Source organism: Protopterus annectens, chromosome 16.part0, assembly GCF_019279795.1.
Source record: "Protopterus annectens isolate FY-2018-M chromosome 16.part0, PAN1.0, whole genome shotgun sequence".
NCBI classification, from domain to species: domain Eukaryota; kingdom Metazoa; phylum Chordata; order Ceratodontiformes; family Protopteridae; genus Protopterus; species Protopterus annectens.
This window is the reverse complement of record NC_056750.1, coordinates 30,043,595-30,067,594: the sequence shown is the minus strand read 5'-3', so window position 1 is coordinate 30,067,594 and position 24,000 is coordinate 30,043,595. Positions and strand designations below refer to the sequence as shown.

Here is a 24,000-nt window from a genome sequence, read left to right as displayed (position 1 = left end):
TCACAGATAAATCCAAAAAAAGAAAGAGTACTGAACCATGTTTAAAAATGTTGAGTACAAATAGCTATGCTACAGGAGACACACTTGGAAAGAACTGAACTTGTGAATTTAATAAAGAAAGGTTTTCAGGGTGGTTATTCAATGGAATACCTAGGGCAAAGGAAGAGAGGAGTACTCGTATTAATTCCAATAGGAGCTCCAATAGTAATAGAAGAGGATAGAAAGACAATAATGGTAGATTTATAGTACTAAGGGGCTACTTGCAAGGGAGGAGGATTACACAGACGTATTTATATTCCACCAAAAACTGCTATAATGGAACTTAAGAAAATTCTGGGAGAAATAATCTGCTTTCATCAAGGAATATTGCTTATTGGTGGGACTGGAATTAGATTTGCAACAGTGAAGATGTGTCTGGAGGACCCAGAAGGGAAAATACAACAAAGGCAGGTAGATTTCTAAAGAAATTTATGAAGATATTTGGCATGAAAAATATGAATTCAGTATTAGGAGTTTGGAATAAATGTATATGTTATTCACCAAGATATAAAAACTGGGCTTGGCTAGACAGAATTTACATTTCACAGGAACATGTGCATTTAATTGAAGGTCTTGATATATACCCAATAACTATTTCAGATCATGTGCCAGTGACAACTAAAACAAAAACGCAGGGTAATGAAATAAAAATGAGACACTGGTGCTTTCCCACCTTCTGTTGAAAAGAGAGGAATTTAATGAATGGGTAGTGGAGGTGCTATTAGAGAAGATAGAAATTACTTTTGAAAATATGGCTAGGGAGTGGGATAAAATTAAAGTGGAATTTAAAAATAGGGGATATATGGTTAAGAAGTAGCAAGAATTATTTAGAGGGAATGACAAATGTTAAAATATTGAAAAAATAGGGGGAATCTCACAGGAAAAGCAACTATAGAATGCTAAAGAGAAAGTAAGGGATTACCTCGATAATAAGTATGAGTTTAGAAAAACTGCTATTAACCATTTCTTTTTGATGATAATGCTAGAGCACAAAAACTTTTAGCTCAACAACTTGAGTAACAGAAAGTAGAAAGGGCTGTCACCAAGCTTAGGGAGCCTATAACAAGGAAGATAATAAGAGATTCTGTAGAAGTATTAGAAATGTTTTGGAAATTCTTTGAAAGGCGGTATAAAACAGATAAATGTGTTAATCAAAGAAATGTACAAATGTAAATGTTTATGGAAGAATTAAATATGCCAAGTTAGAGGTAGAGGAGGCTAAATTACTAACAGGATAGGAGGAGATGAGATAAAAATGGTGATGTGTAACCAATCCACAGGAAAGTACCCAGGAATAGATGGTATTCCTGTGGAAATTTGGAAACTAGGAGGGAAAAAACTGATAAAAATCTGGAAGGTTTTGTTTAACAATATTTTAAGAGGAGGAGAAGCACCAACATCTGGAAGCAAGCAGTGGTAGCTGTAATACCTAAAGAGGGTAAAGATCCATCTGATCCTGCTTCATGCAAGCCCATTTCAGTATTAATATTAAATCATGATTATAAAGTATTTAAGTAATTGCTAAAAGAATGGAAAAAGTGATGCCAAAACTGACAGATATAGATCAGTGTGGTTTTGTTGGGGGGGGAGGCAAACATTTGACAACATTAACAGAACAGTGATGATCCAGAAGGAAGCAGAATGTAAGAAAATACCACTGTTGTTGGTGGGTCTTGATGCAGAGAAAGCATTTGAAAGAGTAAGCTGGGACTTTATGAGCAGAGCAATGAAGGCATTTGCATTCCCTGATAAAATTATAAGGTTGATTAAAAGGATGTATGAGGGATTGGAGGCGAAAATTAAAGTAGATGGGATCCTATCTGGTAATCTCTGCTTGAGCAGCAGAGGAACCAGGCAGTGGTGCCCTCTCTCCCCTGTGTTATTTGCATTATATTTAGAACCATTCGCAAAGAAAATAGGGAACTCAGAAATTCAAGGATATAATTGGTATGGTAGTCAAGAAAAGCTGGCTCGATTTGCAGATTACATTATTTTAAACCTGACAAAACCAGAAAGAGATATTACAGTTCTGTGGAACATATTGAGACAGTTTCAAACCTTTTTAGGATACAGAATTAATTAAGCTAAAACAAAAGCAATAGCAGTAAATTATGTAACCACATACGAATTGTTTCAGCAATGTCCATATGGATGGGGACATGATAAAAAGAAGTATTTAGGAGTACAGATTAAAAATGATACCGGTGTGGCAGCTAAGGACATGTGAGAAGAGACTAAACAAAAGATAATACAAAAACTGAGAAAATGGAAGCTCTGTTATATGGATATTGATAGTAAGATACAAGTAGTTAAAATGTTTTAGTTCCTTTAGTCTTCTACACTGGTATGAAGCTGCGGTGGTGCAGCAGTAGCATTGTTGCCTCACCGCAAGAGGTTCTCCTGTTCGATTCTTGGCTGGAGTGCCTTCTGTGTGGTGCCTGCTTGTCCTCCCCGTGGTCGAGTGGCCTCCAAAAGACATGCGTGAATGGGCGTGCCTTCACTGAAGGTTGAGCACCGCGCTGGCAACTCGGCACCATAAAAATCTACTGCCAGTCATTAGCGGACCGGAGTTCCGCTGTGGCGACCCTTAACTGGGAAAAGCTGAAAAGAAAAAAGTCTTGTACACTGGTCAGGCATATTTGTATCAACTAGAGGAGAAGTTGTAGATAGCAGTTAAAGAGCTGAAGGGTTTTATCTGGGAGGGGAAAACAGCAAGAGTCAAGTGGGATAAGATGATTCTTCCTATAGAGTAGGTCAGATTAGGATTACTCGAGTTGAAGGGGTATTTCAGAGCAACACCGTTAAGGCTCCTATACATAGCCCAAGCAGAAAACTATAATTCAAAGTGGAAAGAGATTATGAAGAAATGGGGGGGGGGTTCAAGTAACAGGGAGAGGGTGGAATTTGGGATGCAGACCTTTAAGGAGAACAACAATAATCATACAGAATATTATATTCATAAAGTAGCAGAAGGTCTTCTAAGAAGTAAGCCAACACAGGAATGGAGAAAGGAGATTCTGCCGATAGGGATGACTGGAATTAGGGATACAGACAATAGGCAAGAGGGGGCTGGAATATATTGGAGAAGACTGGCAGAGGAACCAAGGTATTGGGATCAAAAACCTAGAGAGGAAAAGATAATAGAATGGGAAGACGCCAATAACTTATTTGGACTGCAGGCTACTGATTGCCTTCCCTATCAGAGATTAATATCAGAGTATAGGCAAAGAGAGAGAAATCTGGGGGTCCTAAATGAAAGACCAGCATTGGTAGAGTGTTTACTAGAATCTAGAACACAAGTTGCCATCAAGAAAGGAATAATTAGTGGAGCATATAAAATATTGCATGATAATTATAAGAATCAATCAGTGAAGGTTAGGAAGGATTGGGAAGAGAGACTGGATAAGCACTCACAGAGAAAACAGTGAGAAGGGATATATGTATGTCTCCCAAATATGCAACAAAATCTAAGATGATTTAGGATCTTTGGTTGGAAGTTTTGCATAGGTATACTCCAAAGAATTTTTCCCCAGGTAGACAGCAAATGTTGCAGGTGTGATGAGGAAGAAAGAGGTAACTGGGGAACATATTTTCTGGAAGTCTAATCAGTTGGTAGACTTTAAAGAGTCCCTACAGACTTCTCTGTCATAGATGCTGGGTGAGCAAGTTGGAGTAACTTAGGAAATTATTTTTTGAGCTATGATATTAGAATTGCCTAGACATAATAAGATCTTTCTGTGTCTAATTACGGTGGCTGCCAAAAAACAATTACTAGAAAATGGAAATCAGAGTGTAAACCAGCTTTAGTAGAAGTAGCAAAGATAGTAACAGAGATAAAACGACTGGAACTAGGATCTTTAGAAAAAAGTAGGAGCAAATTACATAGGAAAAAATGGGAAATGTGGACCAATACATGTAGAGGAGGAATGAGGTTTAAAAGAAGGTAGGATCTGCATGCGCTATGTAAGGGTGGCCTAACAATGACTGAATATGTTAAAAGTGATGTATAATGTTTGTGTCGCACAGTTTGTAATGTATAATGTTTGCAACTGCGATTGTGTTATGGTGTATTATCATTTATATAAATGTAACATGGCCTATGTAATACATAATACTTTAAAAGAGATGTTTCTTCTTTATTTTATTTGACATTTGTTTACCAGGGTGGTTTGACTGGGTCTACAGAACCCGTTTTCAGCAGAGGCCGGGGGAGAAAAGCTCCACATACAGTACTTTACAAATACAGTATAATCCAATACAATATAAATTACATTATAATACTATACAAAAATAAGTTAAAAGAACGAACTATGTTACAAGATGTTAAAATATACACTATACATGTAGACAATTCTACAGAGTTAAAACATTACAGACAATAATAGTCACTCTCACCATACATGGTACAGATAGTGTCCAAAAACTAGTACATAGGTAGTGCAGTGTGTGACTGTTATAATACATGAAAAATAGAATGTTAGTTTCAGTTAGGAAAATAATAGACATAAAGTTAGTGATGCAGAAAGATAGTGAGAGAGTTGAGAAGATTAGAGGCATTACAGCCTTAGCAGTAGCTTAATGATATGGTATAGAAACAGAGAAGGACTTAGAAGAGCCTTAGGATCTTGCAGTCTGCGAGTGATTGAAATGTGACAGAAGAGGAGGATGAGTCTAGTGTGGAAGAAGAGGAAGAGCTGAGCATTAGGCAGGCTTTATGGAGGAGCAGAGCAATGTATTTTTGAGATGATTTTTTAAAGAGGCTTTGAAATGGGTTAGGCCAGGCATAGACCTGGTAGCTAGATTCTTGTTTAAAAAAAAAGAGTTAAGAGGGTTAACTTGATCTTTCCAACAGAACAAGGTGGTTTAGGATTACCTGATTTTAAGGGATATTTTAGTGGTACACAAGTAAGGCTTATATACATAACAGAAGCAGAAGGTTATTATTCAAATTGGAAAGGGATGCTAATAAAATGGGAGGGGGATTCAAGAAATAAGGAGAGACTGGGATTTTAGATTCAAATCCTAAAGTAGAATAACAGCATTCATAAAGTAGCAGAAAGTATTACAAGAACTAAGATAATATAAGAATAGAGAAAAGAGATTTTGCCGATAGGGATGACTGCAATTAGGGGTACAGAGAATAGGCACGTGGGGACTGGAAATTACTGGAGAAAACTTGTTAAGGAACCAAGGTATTGGGAGCAAATAACTAGAGATTGAAAGATAGTAGAATGGGATGAGACCAAGAAGGCATTTAGACTTGCAGGCTGTCTTCCCTACCTGGGATTGATCTCGGAGTATAGGCAAAACAAAGTCAGATTATAGGAGTCCTGAGTTAAAGATCTGCTGTACTATAGTTTTTAGTTGATACTTGAACAGAAGCTGCTGTTAAAAAGGGATAATTGCTAGGCCATGTAAAATAGTGCATGATAACTATAAGAATGAATTAGTGGAGTTTAGAAAAGATTGGTAAGAGAGACTGGATAAGCAATTGACAAAGGAACAATGGGAGGACATATGTGTGGTTCCCAAGTATGCAACAAAGTCCACAAGGTTTAGTATTTCTGCTTGGAAGTGTTTGCATAGATACCCCAAACAGACGAAAGACATGATGTCCTTCAAGAATGCAACTGCAGTCATAACATATGGGTTGTCCTGCCTCAGGCAGCCCTCGGTCGGCCGGATTCCAAAGTCTGGGTCCGACGTCGGCTGATGTCGCATTTCTGTCTGACGTCAGAGCGGCTGGAGTATATAAGCATCAGCCGACGCCATCTTCTCCAGTCTTTCTTGCCGCGCGGTGCCCGAAGCAGAAGCAGTTCGCAAGTGCCGGTCGGTCAGCTCCTGTATTCTTCGAAACCGAAGTCATCAAAAAAGCTAAGTACCCCGTTGGGGACCTTTTCTTGCCTCAGCCGATGTCAGAAATTACTGAAAAAGTAAATAATTGTTTGTCTTGTGGTAAACAAATACCTCATAAGGATTTCCACTCTTACTGCCTCCCTTGCCTTGGCTCAGACCACGAAGTCTCTGCCTGTGCCGCCTGTGCTCGCTTCAACAAGCGCACTCTCAGGCGCCGGGCGGAGTTCGCTGAAGACTTTTTTCGTGAAAAATTTGATTATACAATGCCGTCGGAACAACCGACAACGCAGACGCCTAAGAAACGAAAAGACCGGGACCGACATCCTCGGCCCGCGTCTTCAACCGACACCACGCCAAAACTAACCGCGAGTGCTCTGGTTCCCTCTGAGGCGATTATTCCACCGCTCCAAACCGAAGACACCACATTACCGATACCGGAGGCCATTCCGACGCCAGTTATTGATTTTCCTCCGGATACAAAACCGAGGAAATGCCCGAGACCATTGCTGTTGATAAGGTAACTCCTGCACGTGGAGCGGCTAGGCCTCCCATGTCCATGTCTATCAAGGCCTACACACGTGCCAAGGCAGCCAGCAAGTCCAAACATCTTACTACTAAAAACATACCTCAGACTACTCCTGAAACTCAGATCATGTCCATGGCCGCAGATTTAATTTCTCTGATCAGAGGTTCCCAGGCCCATCCTGAGAGAGGATCCCAGCCTCCTCCTGATAAGAGGCCCAGGGTTGAACCCTCTGACCCTCTGCCCTCAGATGAAGATTCTGAGGACTCTGTTCCCTCTGAAAGCCAGGAAGAGCCCTTCCAGACCTATGAGGATTCAGATGCAGAGGACTCCATCCTCTCGGCCTCCCCTCCTGAGGATATTTCTTTTGGGGAAGTTCTGCATTCCATGAGGGAGCATTTTAAGTGGCAAGGCCAGGAATTTTCTGATTCCAGAAAGCGCCTTCGAACCTTCCTTAAAAAGCCTCAACACAGACCTTTAGCTATACCTCCTGTGCTTGATGTTTTGGATGATTTATACTCTGAGTCCAGTGTTACCCCTGATACTCTTCCTCCTGCTCCTGTCAAGCCTGACAGATACTATAGGGTTCCAGAAACCCATTCTCATTTATTTAGGGCCCATGCTGTTGATTTAGAAACAATTTCCCAGGGGCCTAAAGGGGTTTTAGCTACCACATCCAAAAATCCTTTGCCTTCCGACAGGGAAGCAAGGTCCTTAGAGAGATGGGGGAAGAAGGTCTACACCTCCACTACTTTATCTATGAGAGCTCTCAATTGTCTCTTTCACATGTTTCAATATCAGGATTTCCTGTTAGATGATTTACAGAAAAGTTTGGCCTCTCCTGAACCTTTAGATAGGAAGTCTTTGCAGGAGGCTGTGCATAATTCTCAGCAAGTTAGCAATCATTTTTGCAGTGTGGATATGATGCATTGGAGGCTTCATGTAGGGCAGCTATGACAGGGGCGGTCATTCGTAGACATGCATGGCTAAAAGAACAACCTTTACCAGATCATGTTAAGGCAAAACTTCTTGATGCACCCTTGGAAAAGAACAAGCTTTTTGGTGCTAATGCTAAAGATGTGTTAAAGTCCATTGAGGAAAAAGCCAAGTCAGTACAGACAGTCAAAGATTTCCTCCAGGTTCAGCCGCCCAGATTCAGCAGGAACTGGCCTTCTTAAAACTGGTCCTTTCCTAATCCTGAATGATTTCAAAGGGGTGAAAACAGGCGTGCCCGAGGAAGAGGGCAATACAGAGGATCCTACAGGGGCGACAATGGCAACCAACAAACCAAAGAAGTGACACAGGGGTTTCTCCTGCCCCAGGGACAAGCTCAATGACTTTCCTCTACTTCCGCTGACCAAGGAGCAAACAGAAGCTCCTTTGGGCGGAAAGTTATCTCTGTTTTCAAGAAATTGGCACAAACTGACAAAAGACAAATGGATACTGGACATTATAGACCACGGTTACAGGTTCCACTTTCATACCTTGCCAAGAAAACAAGGCATGCCAAACCTTCCACAAAATCAGAGGGCAGAGGCTATCAAGCAAATTTCTCTGCTTGCTCAGATCAAAGCAATAGAAAAAGTTCCACAACAAGAACAAGGTCAGGGGTTTTATTCAAGACTGTTCCTTGTTCCAAGAAAAGAAACTCAATGGAGACCAATACTGGACTTGTCCGCTCTAAACACTTTTCTCATAGTACCAAAGTTCAAAATGCTGACTTTACAGCAACTCCTTCCCATGCTGGGCAAGGGGTCTTGGCTGATTACTCTGGACCTCAAGGAGGCATACCTGCATGTCCCTATCAGACACAGCTGCAGAAGATACCTCAGATTTCTTGCAGGGCCAGAGCATTATCAATTCTCAGCATTGCCATTTGGCTTATCTACTGTGCCCAGAGTATTCACGAAATGCTTGGCATCATTAATTGCTCATTGCAGGCTCCAGAGGATTCAAATCTACCCGTACCTGGACGATTGCCTCATACAAGCGGACAACAAACTAACCTTGACAAAAAACTTGAATTATGTCATACACTTGCTACAGGCTCTGGGATACACAGTCAACTTTCAAAAGTCAAGACTTCAGCCATCCCAGCAAATAACCTTCTTAGGAGCCAAACTAGACACAGCCTTTCAAATGACTTACCTGACAGAAGACAAGCAAAAGAAGTTAACTCATTACTTCAAAAGTTTAGCAAAGCTCACCCAGATGACTGCAAGGAGTTTCCTACAGGCCCTGGGTTACATGGCATCCTGCATTCTCTTGGTCCCACTAGCAAGACTACACATGAGAAAGCTTCAATGGTACTTAAAAAGCTTATGGTCTCAACACAGCAACAACCTAGAAGCAATTATTCCACTCATTCCATGTCTACAAAAGGAATTTTTATGGTGGGCCACAGTAAACCAGTTAAACACAGGCATGTCATTCAAAAAACCTCAGATAACACAGACAATGACCACAGACGCCTCAGACCTTGGATGGGGGGCGCACATGGAGGGCAGATGTATTCAAGGGCAATGTTCCCCAAAGGAAACACATCTGCATATCAACCAAAAAGAAATGCTAGCAGTAATGCATGCCATCGAGGCCTTTGGACAACAACTTCAACAAGGCCACCTACTAATATGGACAGACAACACCACTGTGATGTGGTACATAAACAAGCAGGGGGGCACTCATTCTTACCCCCTTTGCAGACTGACAATGAATCCTTGGGAAAAATCACTGGGTCTAAACATACAGCTACAATCCCAGTTTGTTCCAGGCAAAGACAATGTTCTGGCGGACAGTCTAAGCAGGAATTTCCTGGACCCCCACGAATGGAGGCTACATCCAGACATCTTTATATGACTCACCTCGAGATGGGGCAGGCCGGACGTGGACCTATTTGCCTCCCACCTCAATCATCACTTACAAAGTTCTGCTCAAGGACATATCATCCACAAGCATGGAAAGTAGATGCCCTCTCATTCAACTGGAGCTCCCTAATAATTTATGCATTTCCACCCCTGCCACTGATGACCACAGTGTTATTAAAGATCAAGGCAGAGCAACCGAAGGGGATCCTAATAGCTCCAGACTGGCCAAGACAACACTGGTACCCACTACTACGGAGCATATGTCACAACAAAACGTGGGCCCTTCCACAATGGCCTCAACTTCTGACTCAACAAAACTTCAGGACTATTCATCCCAACATCCAGACTCTACAGCTAACAGCTTGGGAAATCCCATAACTAACCTCAATTTACCTCTCTCCAAGGAAGTTCAGCGGATACTAACAGAAGCCCGCAGACCATCCACCAGAAAGGCTTACTCAGCCAAATGGAAGAGATTCAGCATTTGGAATACCAACAAGGGTCATGATGCATCACTTTTGAGCATCCCTCTCATTCTGGAATACTTGGCAGATATGTTACATAACGGACTCTCATACTCTTCCATAAAAATACATGCTTCAGCTATCTCAACTAGATACAATACTGATCCGCCTGTGTTTTCACATCCTTTGCTAAGGCAATTTCTTAGAGGAATCAAGAATATAAAGCCCCCAAGAAAGGCACCAGTACCAGCTTGGGACCTCAATTTTGTCCTAGAAAAATTGACTTTACCTCCCTTCGAGCCAGCAGCTTCTGTGGAGTTACAATTTCTTTCCTGGAAGACAGCTTTCCTGCTTGCCATAACCTCAGCAAGAAGGGTTTCGGAATTACAGGCCTTAATGGCAATACCACCGTTCATAACTTTTCACAGAGACAGGGTCTCCCTACAAACCAACCCTACTTTTCTGCCAAAAGTGGTATCCAGGGTTTCTTTAAATCAAGCAATTCACCTGCCTACTTTCTTTCCCAATCCTGAGAACAAATGGAAAGACTGTTACATACCTTGGACATACACAGACAACTTCGCTACTACCTAGACAGAACCAAGACCAGTAGGAAGTCTGATCAGCTTTTTGTAGCTTACGCCCCAGGAATACAAGGAAAAGCAATTTCCAAACAGACAATTTCAAAATGGATTGGACATTGCATCAGATTCTGTTATTCCTTCCATGGAAAGTGTGCGCCAGCCAATGTCAGACCACACTCCACCAGAGCTACAGCCACCTCTACAGCTTTTTTAAGAGGGGTGCCTACAAAGGACATTCTAGAAGCTGCCATATGGAGCTCCATGCATACATTTTCCAAACACTACAACCTCCCTTTGTATTCCAGATCCAGAGCAGGGTTTGCTTCGGCAGTCCTGCAGGGATTGATAGCTACACCATCCTTTTCCTAGAGCATACCACCTCCCCCAGCTAAGCTATGGTATTCAACCCATATGTTATGACTGCAGTTGCATTCTTGAAGGACATAGTACAGTTTTGTACCTACCATAAATGTAGATGTCCGATAGATATGCAACTGCAGTCGGGTTTTCCCTCCCTCCTTCCCTCTATGCCTTGGGTCCACTCCTATCCCTATTATCCTTAGCTGGGGATATCTGTTATGGTGTATCTGTTTATTGCTTATTTATTGTCTGGAAACCTATTTTTGTCTTCCAATTTGATTACAGCCTTCATTGGAGGGCACCTGGCATCTGGGGCAAGAAACACTGAAGAAGATGGCGTCGGCTGATGCTTATATACTCCAGCCGCTCTGACGGAGAGAAATGCGACATCAGCCGACGTCGGACCCAGACTTTGGAATCCGGCCGACTGAGGGCTGCCTGAGGCAGGACAACCCATATGTTATGACTGCAGTTGCATATCTATCGGACATCTACATTTATGGTAGGTACAAAACTGTACTTTTTCTCAGGTAGACGGCAAATGGAGGTGTGACAGGGAAGAAAGTGATAACTGGGAACATATGTTTTGGGAGTGTAATAAGTTGGCAGATTTTAAAAATTCCATACGGAATCAGTAGTATTGGGTGATCAAATGGGTGTAGTTAAGGGTATGATTCTTTTGCGCTGGGACCTATTTTCTGAATTGCCTACACATAGTAAGGACTTGTCAAGTTTAATCTGGAATCTACTGGTCAGGAGGAGGATAAGCTAGAAATGGTATGGGAATTGTGGTGAGAGAGAAGCTTCAGAAGGCAGTGAGGAATGTCATCAGAATTAATGTCAGACTCATGGCAATCCAACTCCAGTGTAATGATAGGACAGTATTCATAAGCTTAGCCTGTGCGTCACAGCAGGGTTGTGATAGTGAGGAAAAGAGTGAAGTCAGGGAAAGCAGCAGGCTCAGATGAGATCACAGCAGATATGATAAAGATGTTGGGTCAGATAAGGGAGAAATGGCTGCTGAGGGTACTCATAGCAGTGTGGAGAGAAAGGCGTATCCCAGATGACTGAAAAATAAGTATACTCATGCTATTGTACAAGAACAAAGGTGACATCCACAACTGTAGACAGTACAGAGGTATCAAACTCCTGTCACATTGCATGAAAGTTCTGGAGAGGGTGTTTGATAAACAGATTCACAGAGCAGTTGAAAGTAAGATAAGGAGATGAGCAGTTCGGATTCAGATCCGGATGTAGCACAGCTGACCCAATATGTGCAGTGAGACAGATAGTTGAGAAGAAGCTAGAGATAAGGAATGAGTCCAACTGGGCATTTCTAGACGTGGAGAAAGCATATGACAAGTTCCCAAGAAAGTTGATTTGGGCAGTACTGCTGTGATTCATTCCCAGAAACATTGGTAGCATTAGTGCAGGCTATTTACAAGAACCATGTGACTCAAGTATGAACAGTGTTTGGTCTCTCAGAGGGGTTCCCAGTTGGAGTGGGTGCACCAGGGTTTAGCTGTGAGCCCACTGCTTTTTATACTGGTTATGGACTACATTACCAAACCGGTCGGGAGGGACACATCAACAAAGTTAATGTATGCAGATGATGTGGCATTACAGGCAGACTCTGAGCAAGAACTTCAGCAAAGGACAGGAGAATGGAATGTAAAGCTGAATGCACATGGGATGAAACTAAGTTCAGATGAGACAGTGGTAATGGCAGCAAATTGGGAAAATCAGAAGAAGCTGAGAATTGAGATAGAAGACAAGATAGTGAAACAGGTTAATAGCTTCAAGTATCTGGGGGGGGGGGGCGGTTGAGGAGAAGTGAAGCCTGAAAGAAGAGGTCAAAGCTAGAATCAGATGAGCTGCAGCCAACTAGCATAGAGTGTCAGGTGTAGGGTATGACAGAAGAATGCAAAGGAAGCTGAAAAGTAAGATGTACAAAACAGTGGTGAGATCAGTACTTCTGTATAGTACAGAAACCTAGACAGTAAAGGCAGAGCACATGAGTATGCTAGATGTGATGGAAATGAAGTGCCTGAGACAGGTGGCAGAATGCACACTGTGGGACAGATGAAAAATGAGGACATAAGAGCAGAAGCCAAAGTAGCTCCAATTGCAGGAAAGATCAAAGAGAACAGATTAGAGTGGTTTGGGCACGTGCAGAAATCAGAAGACAATCTGGTGTAGAAGGTCTGGGACAGACAGGAAGAAGGTAGGAGGAAACGAGGGCATCCAGCAAAGAAGTGAATGGATTGTGTGAAAGAAGATCTGTGACAATTAGGCATGAGTGCTGAAGCAGGCTGAGAATGGCATTGAATTAAGAGAGATGTTAACCTGACACCCCAACCCTGTGTAGAAAATGAGAAAAAGGGGTTGATGATGATGATTAAAGCCTCTCTCCGGAGCAATTCACACTGTGTGTTAAACTATCATCCCAGGAATCAGCCTTTTCAGTCTCAGTTTATTCAGGACTATAAAGGCTTAGTTTTAAAAGCTTTTTCTGCACTGGCAGGGAGCTACATTATAGGTTCATAGGAAATTACTAAGCTAACAGTTTAAGAGCCCTTACAAGCCTACCCATTATTTCCCAAATTTGACCATATTTTTGATCCCTAATGCTAGAGGGTGGCTTAGGCTTATGCCTATGCCTTTGAGTATTTTAGACTGCCCCTGCCACCCCAGGAGTGAATTTATGATTCTCCATCCATTGATCCAAACTGCATTTGAAGAGGGTCAGGGAAGGGCTCTCCTTTACTTGAATAGTTTATCTTGCGAATGTGTAACAGTTCCATCAGGGCTAGATTTGTGAGTGCTTTGTATGTTAGGCATAGATTGCCCCTTAATATTCGATAGGAGACAGAGTAAAGGGATGGGGCTTTTAATCTGTCCACATTGGACATGTTGCTTACACTCTGTATTTTTTTACAAGGAACCTCTGAGGCTGCTCCAGCTATCGCAAATGCCTGTTCAAGTACATACGAAAAGGAGCATTGTACTCTATTATCAGACTGTTGAGGGCCAAGTACAGTCGGACATAACAGAATCCAGCATCTGACCCTTCAGAATATGAGACATTATGTTTGAGTCACTGCATGTCATCTTCGTTGGAAGAAGAGGAGGGCTTAGCATGCAAAACTCAGATGACATACTCTCTAAGATAGAACTCATATGTAGAGATGGCAGAGGAGACCGTATCGCTGGGCTGTCTGCCTAAAGATATGTCATGGGCTGAGACCCCTTACAGTGCTGAGAGAACATTTTAAGTGGGAGACAAAAGAAATGTTACATACTAGGAAGAAACAGTTGGATTTCTTGGACCTGGAAGAGCCAAACCCCATGACAGTCAAGATTAGTATTTGAGGTTGCCTTTTTGAAAGGGTCACTGGGACTAGACTCTCATCCTTCTAGGCAACAAGACCAGTTTTGCAGAGTGTCAGCATAACTCTAAACCTGTAAGCACAAACTATATATGGACAAAGCTATAGTAACGGGGTGGGACAAAGATCCAAATTCAGGTACATATTTTAAATATTGGTCTTATAAATTTAGAAAGTTGCTAGAATAGCAGGTTTTGTATTAGCATGTTATTTCTGAAGGATATGAAGTCTAAAACCCAAATGTATCATTATTTGACTTTACTCCTCAGTGACTTGCCAGAAAACCACAAATTTTATGAGGGACAGACCAGAACTGAGGCAAAAAACTGGACATTCTGCAAAAATCTGGAGAGTTGAAAGATATGGCCAGGAGACATATGAATACTTTTATACAAACCACTGTGATGGACTTTACAGTTATCTCCCAGCTATATCTGAAGATTCCAGGATAGTTCCAGGAGTTACTATGCTCCCTAACAACAGGGAAAGGTAAAATTTGGGATACATTTGATAAGAAAGTCCATATTTTGGCCACCTTGGCATTTAAGCCTATTAATAAATAAGCCTGTTAATTTGCTGAATTAGGGGGAAGTTGTGAAGCACATAGAGGACTTGGGTGGTACAAACAGGATGATTCCTGAAGTCACAAAATGCAAAGTTTTCTCACCTAACCTAGAAGGTAGGGAAGCATATGATTAAGTGTTACTATGGTGCCATACATGCGGCTTTCGGGGGGTACTGCCACATGATTAGTTATCGGGCAACTTGCCTAACTGATGGTACAGGCTGAGAGATTAAGGGAGATCTGCTGAGTGTCCCTTTGGATAAAGAGTTCTTGCTTTGGGGAAACCTTTGCAAGATATTTTTCAGGAAGGTAGAAGAAGAAAAAGGTAAAGTTAGCAAATGTTGAAAGAAATTTTCATCTTCCCATTCCCAAGTGTAGCAGGAAATATCCTTCCAAAACTGGTTCCTTTTAGAGGTGTCAGACTAAATTCTAGCACAATAACGATCAGAAAATAGTTGTAAAACAAATATAATGGGGAAGAAAGAATGTTAAGATGGAGAACAGCCGAATATGATCTAGCAAGTCCATCTGACAAATATTTTGCCAGCTGTGTCCCACTCTTGCTTTCCTCCCTGTCGCTGTAGCTGGGGAGAGGACAATTTGAGCCCTTTCCAAGGTCAAGCATAATGTCAGATAACCTTGTGATGGTCACCATTATTCATGGGTACAGGATACAATTCCAAACCATCCCACTCTTTATGGGAGCACCCCCAAAAGTAGTGTCACCATACTCTTCCCTTCTCCACCAGCTTTTAAAGCAAGAGTTATGAGATGTTGTTCCCAAAGGAAGAAAAAAAATGTTTTTTTCTAGCTGTTTCTGGTACCCAAGAATGGCCTTGGAGACTGGTTTTGGATCTCTAATCCAAGAAAACGATGAACAACCAGCAGAAAAAGCAGCAGCAAGTCCAGCGCGGATAAGTCTTCATTTAGTAGGTTTATTAACAAACTCACACTTCAAAACAATACAAAAAGTCATTAAATAAAGTGAGATACTAGCGCTTTCATCTTGGTACCCTCGAGAACTTCCTCAGATTAATCTAAACAGACTACACCCAACTTAGCCTTCAAATAACCTTGAAGCCACTATGTTTCTTCTTTAGATTTAAAGTATGTTCAAAAACATTACATATTGTAACATTAGCAACAAAAACCTTGCAATCATATATTTAACTTTTAATTACTTAAAAAGCAAAAAAATGTACAATAAATAATTTATAAATATAATATTTAAAATATTAATTTTAAATGGACTATGTGTAAAATAAATTGCAAACTAATAATCCTATCCTACAAATTATTTATCACGCTGTGACATATCTCCCGAATAGCATTATTTTCCAGATTGCATTCCTTCATTTTTATGCTTTGTACTACCAATACAGAATTCAAAGTTTTGCTATCTATATACCAAGCTTGCTCAAATCAAATTAAGGTACAAAAAATCTCCTTGATTATATATATGCCACTGTATATACATTTTCTGTCATTCTTGGATTATGTGTTGTCATATAAAGACTTGGAGCTCTGATTGTACATATGCCTCTGTATGGAATTTTCTTTTGTCATTTGTTGCATTTGTACTGTTACGTTATGGAGTTTTTCTCCCCAGGCCTCCACTGTAAATGGACCTTGTTCCAGTCAGACTTTCCTGGTAAACAAATGTAAAATAAATAAATAAAATAGTAAACCATAATTAAAAATTAGAAACAAGCATATGTGTAAATTCATTCATTTCCTACCCCATCCTAATATATTAAGCAAGGTATTCCAAATATTATAGAAGGATACACAGCAGAACATGAAAAAACCCATCAAAAACACAAAAAATCCATATCACTTCCATTGGGAACTGAACCCAGAACCTTCTGCATCTAAAACAGTTGTAAGACCCATTACACTACAGTCCTCTCTCAAGGGTTTTCATTCTCAACAAGCTGTATTACAGTTGTCATTAAGTCCTGTCGGCTTAAAAGCTTTGAAAAAGAGCTGACAGTACAATTACCTTATTTCTAGCCATGCTTGCCAAGCTCCCCCCCCCATTTCCAAACGTCTACTTTTTCTAAAATAAATTTGAAGGAGTGTTCAGGGCAAACTAAAATTTATTTTTCCAGGGCAGTTGAGGTTTTATTCTTTTTAATTTCATATACATGTTCATATATTCGAGACCTTAAAGCCTGTTCAGTTTTACATGTGTAGAACGAGCTACGCCTCTGACATAAAGCACAATACACAACCATGTTGGTTCTGCAATTAAAGTCGCCATTAAAATAAAATATTTATCCAAAACTGATAGCTGTTCCCCACACTAATCCACTTACACTGTGGACAGTGTCCACATTTCTTCATACCACACCTTATTGGGTCCAGTTTCATTGTCCTTCTTTCTAAAATACCCTTCAAGTTGTCACTTCTTCTGTATACCACAATAGGTTGGTTCTCCCAGTTTAGATACTATTTCACTATCTTCCCTATTGAAATTCCAATTTTTACTAAGAACCTACCAGACAACTGCACTATCCATACTAAAACTGGTAATAAATGCAGTTGTGTATGTGCAGGGGGTACACACAAGGGCAGTTACAAATCCCCACTGTTTTTCTTGCCCACTAGCCAGGATAGGCGCATATCATCTATCCTTTCTCTTTTTATCACTTACAATAACAATGCTTCAGTCATTTTTTTAGGATGCCCCCTTTTCAAAAACATATTTTTCATAAAACCACACTTTCTAGTAAAATCATCAAACATCAGTGAGAATGGACAGCTTAACCCTATTAATGCAAACAGTTTCAGTGTACACCAAACACCAGCTACTGACAATTTAAACTCAGACTGTTTGGATATTAAAGAGTGGTTGAATGCCGCTATACATTTATCTAATACTACCACCAATATGTTTGATGTGGTTAGCCACAGTGTTTCTAGTATTAATAACATGCTGGGGGAATTGGGCTACAGGGTGTTTAAGATAAAAAAGTTACAACTAGAAAATTCATACCTGGCAACCTGTGTTAAGGAAAATTTATTATCAAAGGCGTTACGATATTGGAGGGTACCCTACAGGACTGGAAAAGGATCCCCCCTGCATAAAGAGCTGTTGGTTTTATATATGAAGCTTCTGATAAAACATAGTAAATTGATAGAAAATTTAATGGCGGGCACCATTTATTGGACAGTAATCTTAGAAATGACCTTGACTACCCCAAATTTAAAAAAGACCCTCTTAACATTTTTGCTAATATTGACTACCAACTACTCAAATATAAAGAAAAGAAAATAAAGAAGCCTGAATGTGATAAGAGAGAATACTCCACTGGATAGCTTACCGTGACCCACCTCCTTCACAAAGTATGGGGTAAAAAGAAATTTGGGTTCCCATGCACACAGGTACGAGAAGGACATATTAATAATGTGGCTGACAGGTGAATTTTCTGTCCGTACCATCCAAGTGGACAGAGTGAGTCACCCTCCCTATGGGGACCCCATAAGGACTAATGACCCTGAGAGGCCATTTGTTAATAATCAATTGCATTTTCCCCCTTTGCAAAGGTCGGAGAGGTTGAAAGAGAAAAATCGGAGGGGCCTTGGGGGAACACTGGGGGGGGGCAACCAGCACAGAGGAAGAATTATTGGCGGTAAACAAACTATCAGAAATCCCAGCCAAGGACTGCCAACTACCATCATTGAATAATACTGAAACAATTGCTTTGGGTGATTCTTTATACTGAAAAATTATTACAAATGATGGAGGTGACTTATAATTTTTCTGATTTTACAGTGGACACTTGTTTAGCAAACCTGTTGGCTAAGGGTCTGACTTTTGTTCCCTCTAAGAGGGCTAATATTGCAAATGTTGTTATGGATTTAAAACCGTACACACGTAAGTTGAATTTTAGATTCATTTTTAATGAAACTACTCTTGTTCTTTCTGGGTTGAAAATTGCTAGTACATACAATCCACCAAGCCACCCTATTTTACAGTTGCTCAAAAATGTATGTGAGATAGACTTAAGGTTGACCCTGGGGTTACAGTAATTTTCCACAGGTGGAATATAATGCTTCTAAAGAAGAAATGAAAGTATTGAGTGAGATTAAAGCATGTGGAGTAACTGTCATGAAACCTGAAAAGGGGGGAGGGGTGGTAATTATGGATATTTAAGACAAGAACGGAGTTAATATTAAACTCAGGAACTTATGCCCAGGTTAGTATTAATGAACTAAACCAAGTACAGAGGAAAGTAAAGGGTCAGTTAAACAACATGTTTACTGAGGGCAGGATTACTGCAGGTGAATTTAATTATATGGTTATGCCCTCTCCTGTTACCCTCGTAATTTATGGGATACCTAAAATACACAAGTCTGCCATTAACCCACCTATGATGTCAGTAGTGGATGGCAGGGGGTCCTTTACTAATGCCTGTGCTAAATTCCTGGACTGAACCCTGAAATACCTGTTGGAGGAAAAAAAGCAAGTGTGTAAAGACAGCTGGGATTTTTTTTAGAGAAGATAAACTGGCTGGAATTTTTTGAGGAGAACTTTTTAGTCACTGTAATGTGAAATATTTGTACTCTGTGATCCTGCATTCTGAGGGCATCTAGTGGTTTTTGTGAATACGTGGCAGAAAGAGGAGTGGAACAAAGTAAAATTAATTTGCACAAGGAAATACTTGAAATTATTTTGAAAATTAATTATATTTATTTTGACTGTAAGATTGATTTGCAGTTGGAGGGAGTGGCTATGTATTCGAATGTAGGGGCATTATTTGTGAACATTGTTATGGTTAAATGGGAGAAAAGGTGTATTTTTAATTTGCAATTTAATAATTCTATTAGATTTTATAGTCGATACCTTGATGATTTGTTTTTAATTTGGAAAGACACTAGGCAAGGATTGGAGAGTTTGAGAGTATATTAATACAACCACCCTCGTTTTCAGGTTTACTGTGCAAATTGACAAAGGTAAAATTTCTTATCTTAATATCTTGTTAGAGAAAAATTACAACGATAAAAGATAGATTGTTAAGATTTACCATAAAACCACCTAATGCAACGCTGTTTTTACTATTTGAGTAGCCACCCATAGCATCAGAAGAAAACAATAGTTAAAGGGCCGTATGTATGGGCAGCTAGAATGGCGACAGAGTCTGAAGATCTTATTAAACAGTGTGGTTTTATGAAAAAACATGTTTTTGAATAGGGGGTACCCTAAAAATGATTGAAGAATTGTTAGAGGTGATAAAGAGAAGGAATGGATGGTATGTGCCTATCCTGGCTAAGGGGCAAGAAACACAGGGGAGATTTATGAGTGCCCTTGTGTGTACCCCCTGCACATACACAACTGCATTTATTATTAGTTTTAGTATGGATAGTGCAGTTGTCCAGTGGGTTCTTAGTAAAATTTGGAATTTCATTAGGGAAGATAGTGAAATAGTATCTAAACTGGGAGAACAACCTGTTGTGGTATATACAAGAAATGACAACTTGAAGGGTATTTTAGAGAGAAGGGCAATGAAATTGGACCCAATAAGGTGTGGTATGAAGAAATGTGGACACTGTCCACAATGTAAGTGGATTAGTGTGGGGAACAGCTGTTCTGTTTTGGACAAAATATTTTATTTTAATGGCGGGTTTAATTGCATTACAGCCGGGGTGGTGTATTGTGCTTTGTCAGGAGGTATAGCGTGTTTTACATAATAGGTTCATAGGTTCATACTAGGCTATCTGCCCTAGGGCATTTATAAGCCTAGCCAGAATGTGTTTGGCTTTCGCCACCCATTTTAAATTTATTTTGCTATGCCCTTTTTCGAGGTTAGTATACTGTGCCTCTGTCTAACAGTGACACAGAAGTGATACCCGGGGTAAACCTACGATCGCCCATCCATTCATCAAGATTCCTCTTGAAGAGAGTCAATGAGGGACTCTTCCTAACCTGGACTGGGATTTTATTCCAGAGTGAAGGGAGCCTCTGGGTTATGAATCTGTCCCTCCAGCATGTCCTATTTATTTCAGTGCTGAGGTTCAAGTCTCTCGAGCGTGTAGCTCGATGGGATTTGGATTTTCTGAGGTGCAGCATGTCCATTAATTCCGGGTTGGACATGGCTTTATGCGTCCGGCACAGATCGCCTCTGAACAGGCGGTATGCCACTGAGTAGAGCTGGAGTTTCTTTAACCGGGCAGCATATGGCATCTGTTTGAGCCCTTTGATCCTCTTGGTGAGGTACTTTTGGGGTCTTTCCAGTTGCTGCAGGTGTCTGGTAAGGTACATCCCAAAAGGGGCATTGTACTCAATTATGGGCCTGATGAGGGATGAGTAAAGAGGCACGATGACCTCCCCTGATCTAGATGTGAATCCCTTCGATTAGGTGGGCTATATAAAATGTTTTTCTAACCACTTTGGCTATGTGGTTGTCAAATGAGAGATTGCTATCAACTTGGGTCCCCAGGTCCCTAATTACTTCTTCTGTACTTAATGGATTACCACCTATGTGGTAATTTGTGGGCACTTTGTTTTTGCCAAAGGGGATGACTATACACTTTTTGGCATTTAGCTTGAGGCCATGGCTCTGGCACCAGTTGTCTGTTTCTATGAGGCCCTTTTGGAGGATGCTTGTGTCGGCTGGAGAGTCGATTATGGCGCCCAGTTTGCAGTCATCTGCGAACTTGGTCAGCCACAGTCCTTCCGTGTTGGCCTGTACCTCCGAGAAATATATACCGAACAAGAGAGGTCCCAGGACTGAGCCTTGTGGGACACCACTTGTAGCTGGTTTGGAATCTGACATGGCTCCAGCAATTCTAACCATGTGGGTTCTGTCCTTGAGCCAATTTGCAATCCATCTAGTGACATAGGGGTTTATATTTAAGCTGGTGAGCTTATCTATAATGCCCGAGTGGGGTATTGTATCGAAGGCTTTTGCGAGGTCCAGGTAGGCTGTGTGGACCACCTTCCCCTCGTCAATGGCCTTGCTTGGTGACGGTTTCAAAGAAATCAACCAGGTTTAAGAGGCAGGATCTGCCCTTAACAAAGCCAAACTGGGTAGGATCCAGTGTCTGTAGGTCCCCAATATCTTTATTTATGAGGTCCATGATGATCCTTTCCGTAGCTTTGCAGACCAAGCTAGTCAGGCTTATGGGGCGATAGTTTCCAGGATCCGTTGAGGCACCACCTTTATGGAGAGGGACCACTGTTGCTGTACGCCACTCTTTGGGCACATATCCTGTAGTAAGGCTAAGATTGAACAGTAGTTTTATGTTTGGGTTTAGCTCTTCTTGGAGTTCATGTAGGACGCAGCCCGGGACACCGTCTGGTCCCATTGATGCTGTGTTTTTTGCTTTGGAGAGGGCGGCTCTTACCTGAGCATCTGAGATGTCAGGGGGGGCAACACTCTGCTGGGATAGATATTTGCCCTTTTGGTGGGGAGGGGGGGTAGAAGTTTGCGCTGAACCTGTCAGCTAGGATGTTGGCAATGTCTGTGGTTTCAGTGTATTTTTTGGCATTTTGGACTAATTCTGAGCATATCTGGGAATTACCACCCAGGTTCCTAACATAACTAAAGAAAGCCTTGTGATTATCCTTAGTGTCCTGTGCAATTTTTCTCTCGAAGCTGGCCTTAGACAATTTTATGAGTGCCCGTAGTTTTTTGCTAATACTGATCAGTGATGCCTTCCCTTTTTGGGATTTTGCTCTATCATTTAGTAGCTTCCTCCTTCTATTGTATAGTTTGTTTATGGCTGGGGTCCACCAGACAGGACGTCTGCCTTTGGAGGATTGGGTCTTGGTTTTATTTGGGTTCGCATGATCCATGCATTCCGGAAGGTGTTCATAGAATGTGTTTATAAAGGATTCTGCGGTCTGGGCCGTACTTTCCACAGGCCCGGGGGCTTTGAAGGATTCCACCTTGGTTTTGAGGAGTGTGAAATTTGCTTTAGAGAAGTTTTTCACTGTGGTTTTCTGGGCAGGGGGTGGGGTCGGGATGTGAATATCCAGTGAGATTAGTTTATGGTCTGATCTTACCAGTGAGGGATACACTTCTGGTATGGAGCATAGAGTAAAACTGAAGAGACTTTAAGGTCTCAGATATATGAACATGCATCTCACATTAAAAAGAATAAAACCACAAGTGCCCTAGAAAAGCATATTTTAGTTTACCTTGAACACTCCTTCAAATTTGTTATTTTAGAAAAAAATGGACGTTGGGAAAGGGGGGGCTTGGCAACTGCAGTTAGAAATAAGGGAATTGTACTGGCAGCTCTTTTTTAATACTTTTAAGCCCCCAGGACTTAATGACAACTGTAATATAGCTTGTTTGTTGAGAATGAAAGCCCTTGAGAGATGACTGTAGTGTAGTGTTTACAACTGTTTTATATACAGAAGTATCTGGGTTCAGTTCCCAATGGAGGCGGTGATATGGATTTTTTTGTGTTTTTGATGGGGGTTTCTTGGTTTGTTTTTTATGTTCTGTTGTGTATCCTTCTAAAATATTTGCAATACCTTGCTTAATATATTAGGATGGGGTAGGAAATGAATGAATTTATACCTATGTTTGTTTCTAATTTTTAATTATGGTTATTAGTTAGGTTCTCCTGTTCGATTCTCGGCTCGAGTGCAGGGAGTGCCTTCTGTGTGGAGTCTGCATGTCCTCCCAACGGTTGGGTGGGCGTTCGAAAGACATGGGTAAATGTCCGTGCCTTCGTTGAAGGTTGAACGTCGCTGTGGCGACCCCTAACCGGGAAAAGCCGAAAGACAACAACAACAGTTTGTAATATATTTTATATAGACGGCCATTTAAACTTAATATTTTAAATATATGTATACATTTATTGTATATTTATTTGCTTTTTAAGTAATTAAAAGTTAATTTTATGATTATGAGTTTTTCGGAGCTAATGTAATATGTAACGTTTTTGAACACTGTCTTTTTAAATCTAGAGAAGAGGAAACATGGTGGCCTCAACAGAGGTTATTTTAAGGTTAAGTTGAGTGTAGTTTGTTTAGATTAATCTGAGGAAGTTCTGGAGGGTACCAAGACAAAAGCGCCAGTATCTCACTTTATTTAATTACTTTTTTATTGTTTTTAAGTGCGAGTTTGTTAGTAAACCTACTAAAGGAAGTTTTATCTGTGCTGGTTTTTCTGCTGGTCATTCACCGTTTTGTTGGATTACTGGTTTGTGTTTTGCTTCTTTGGTTATTTTATGAGGTTTTGAATCTCACACAGCTTAGTTGTTTCCTAAAACTACTAAAATTAAAAAAATATCCTCCCTCTAGTCTCTGCTCCCCTTACTTCTGCTAGGATATATATATATATATATATATATATATATATATATATATATATATATATATGTATACATATATATAT

The 24,000-nt window shown here is 40.7% G+C and overlaps 1 long non-coding RNA gene across 1 annotated transcript in view; it reads left to right on the top strand.

Moving 5' to 3' along the window:
• LOC122790828 overlaps positions 1 to 24,000 on the top strand; it is a 191,929-nt gene that overhangs the window by 7,125 nt on the left and 160,804 nt on the right. The window lies entirely within an intron of this gene.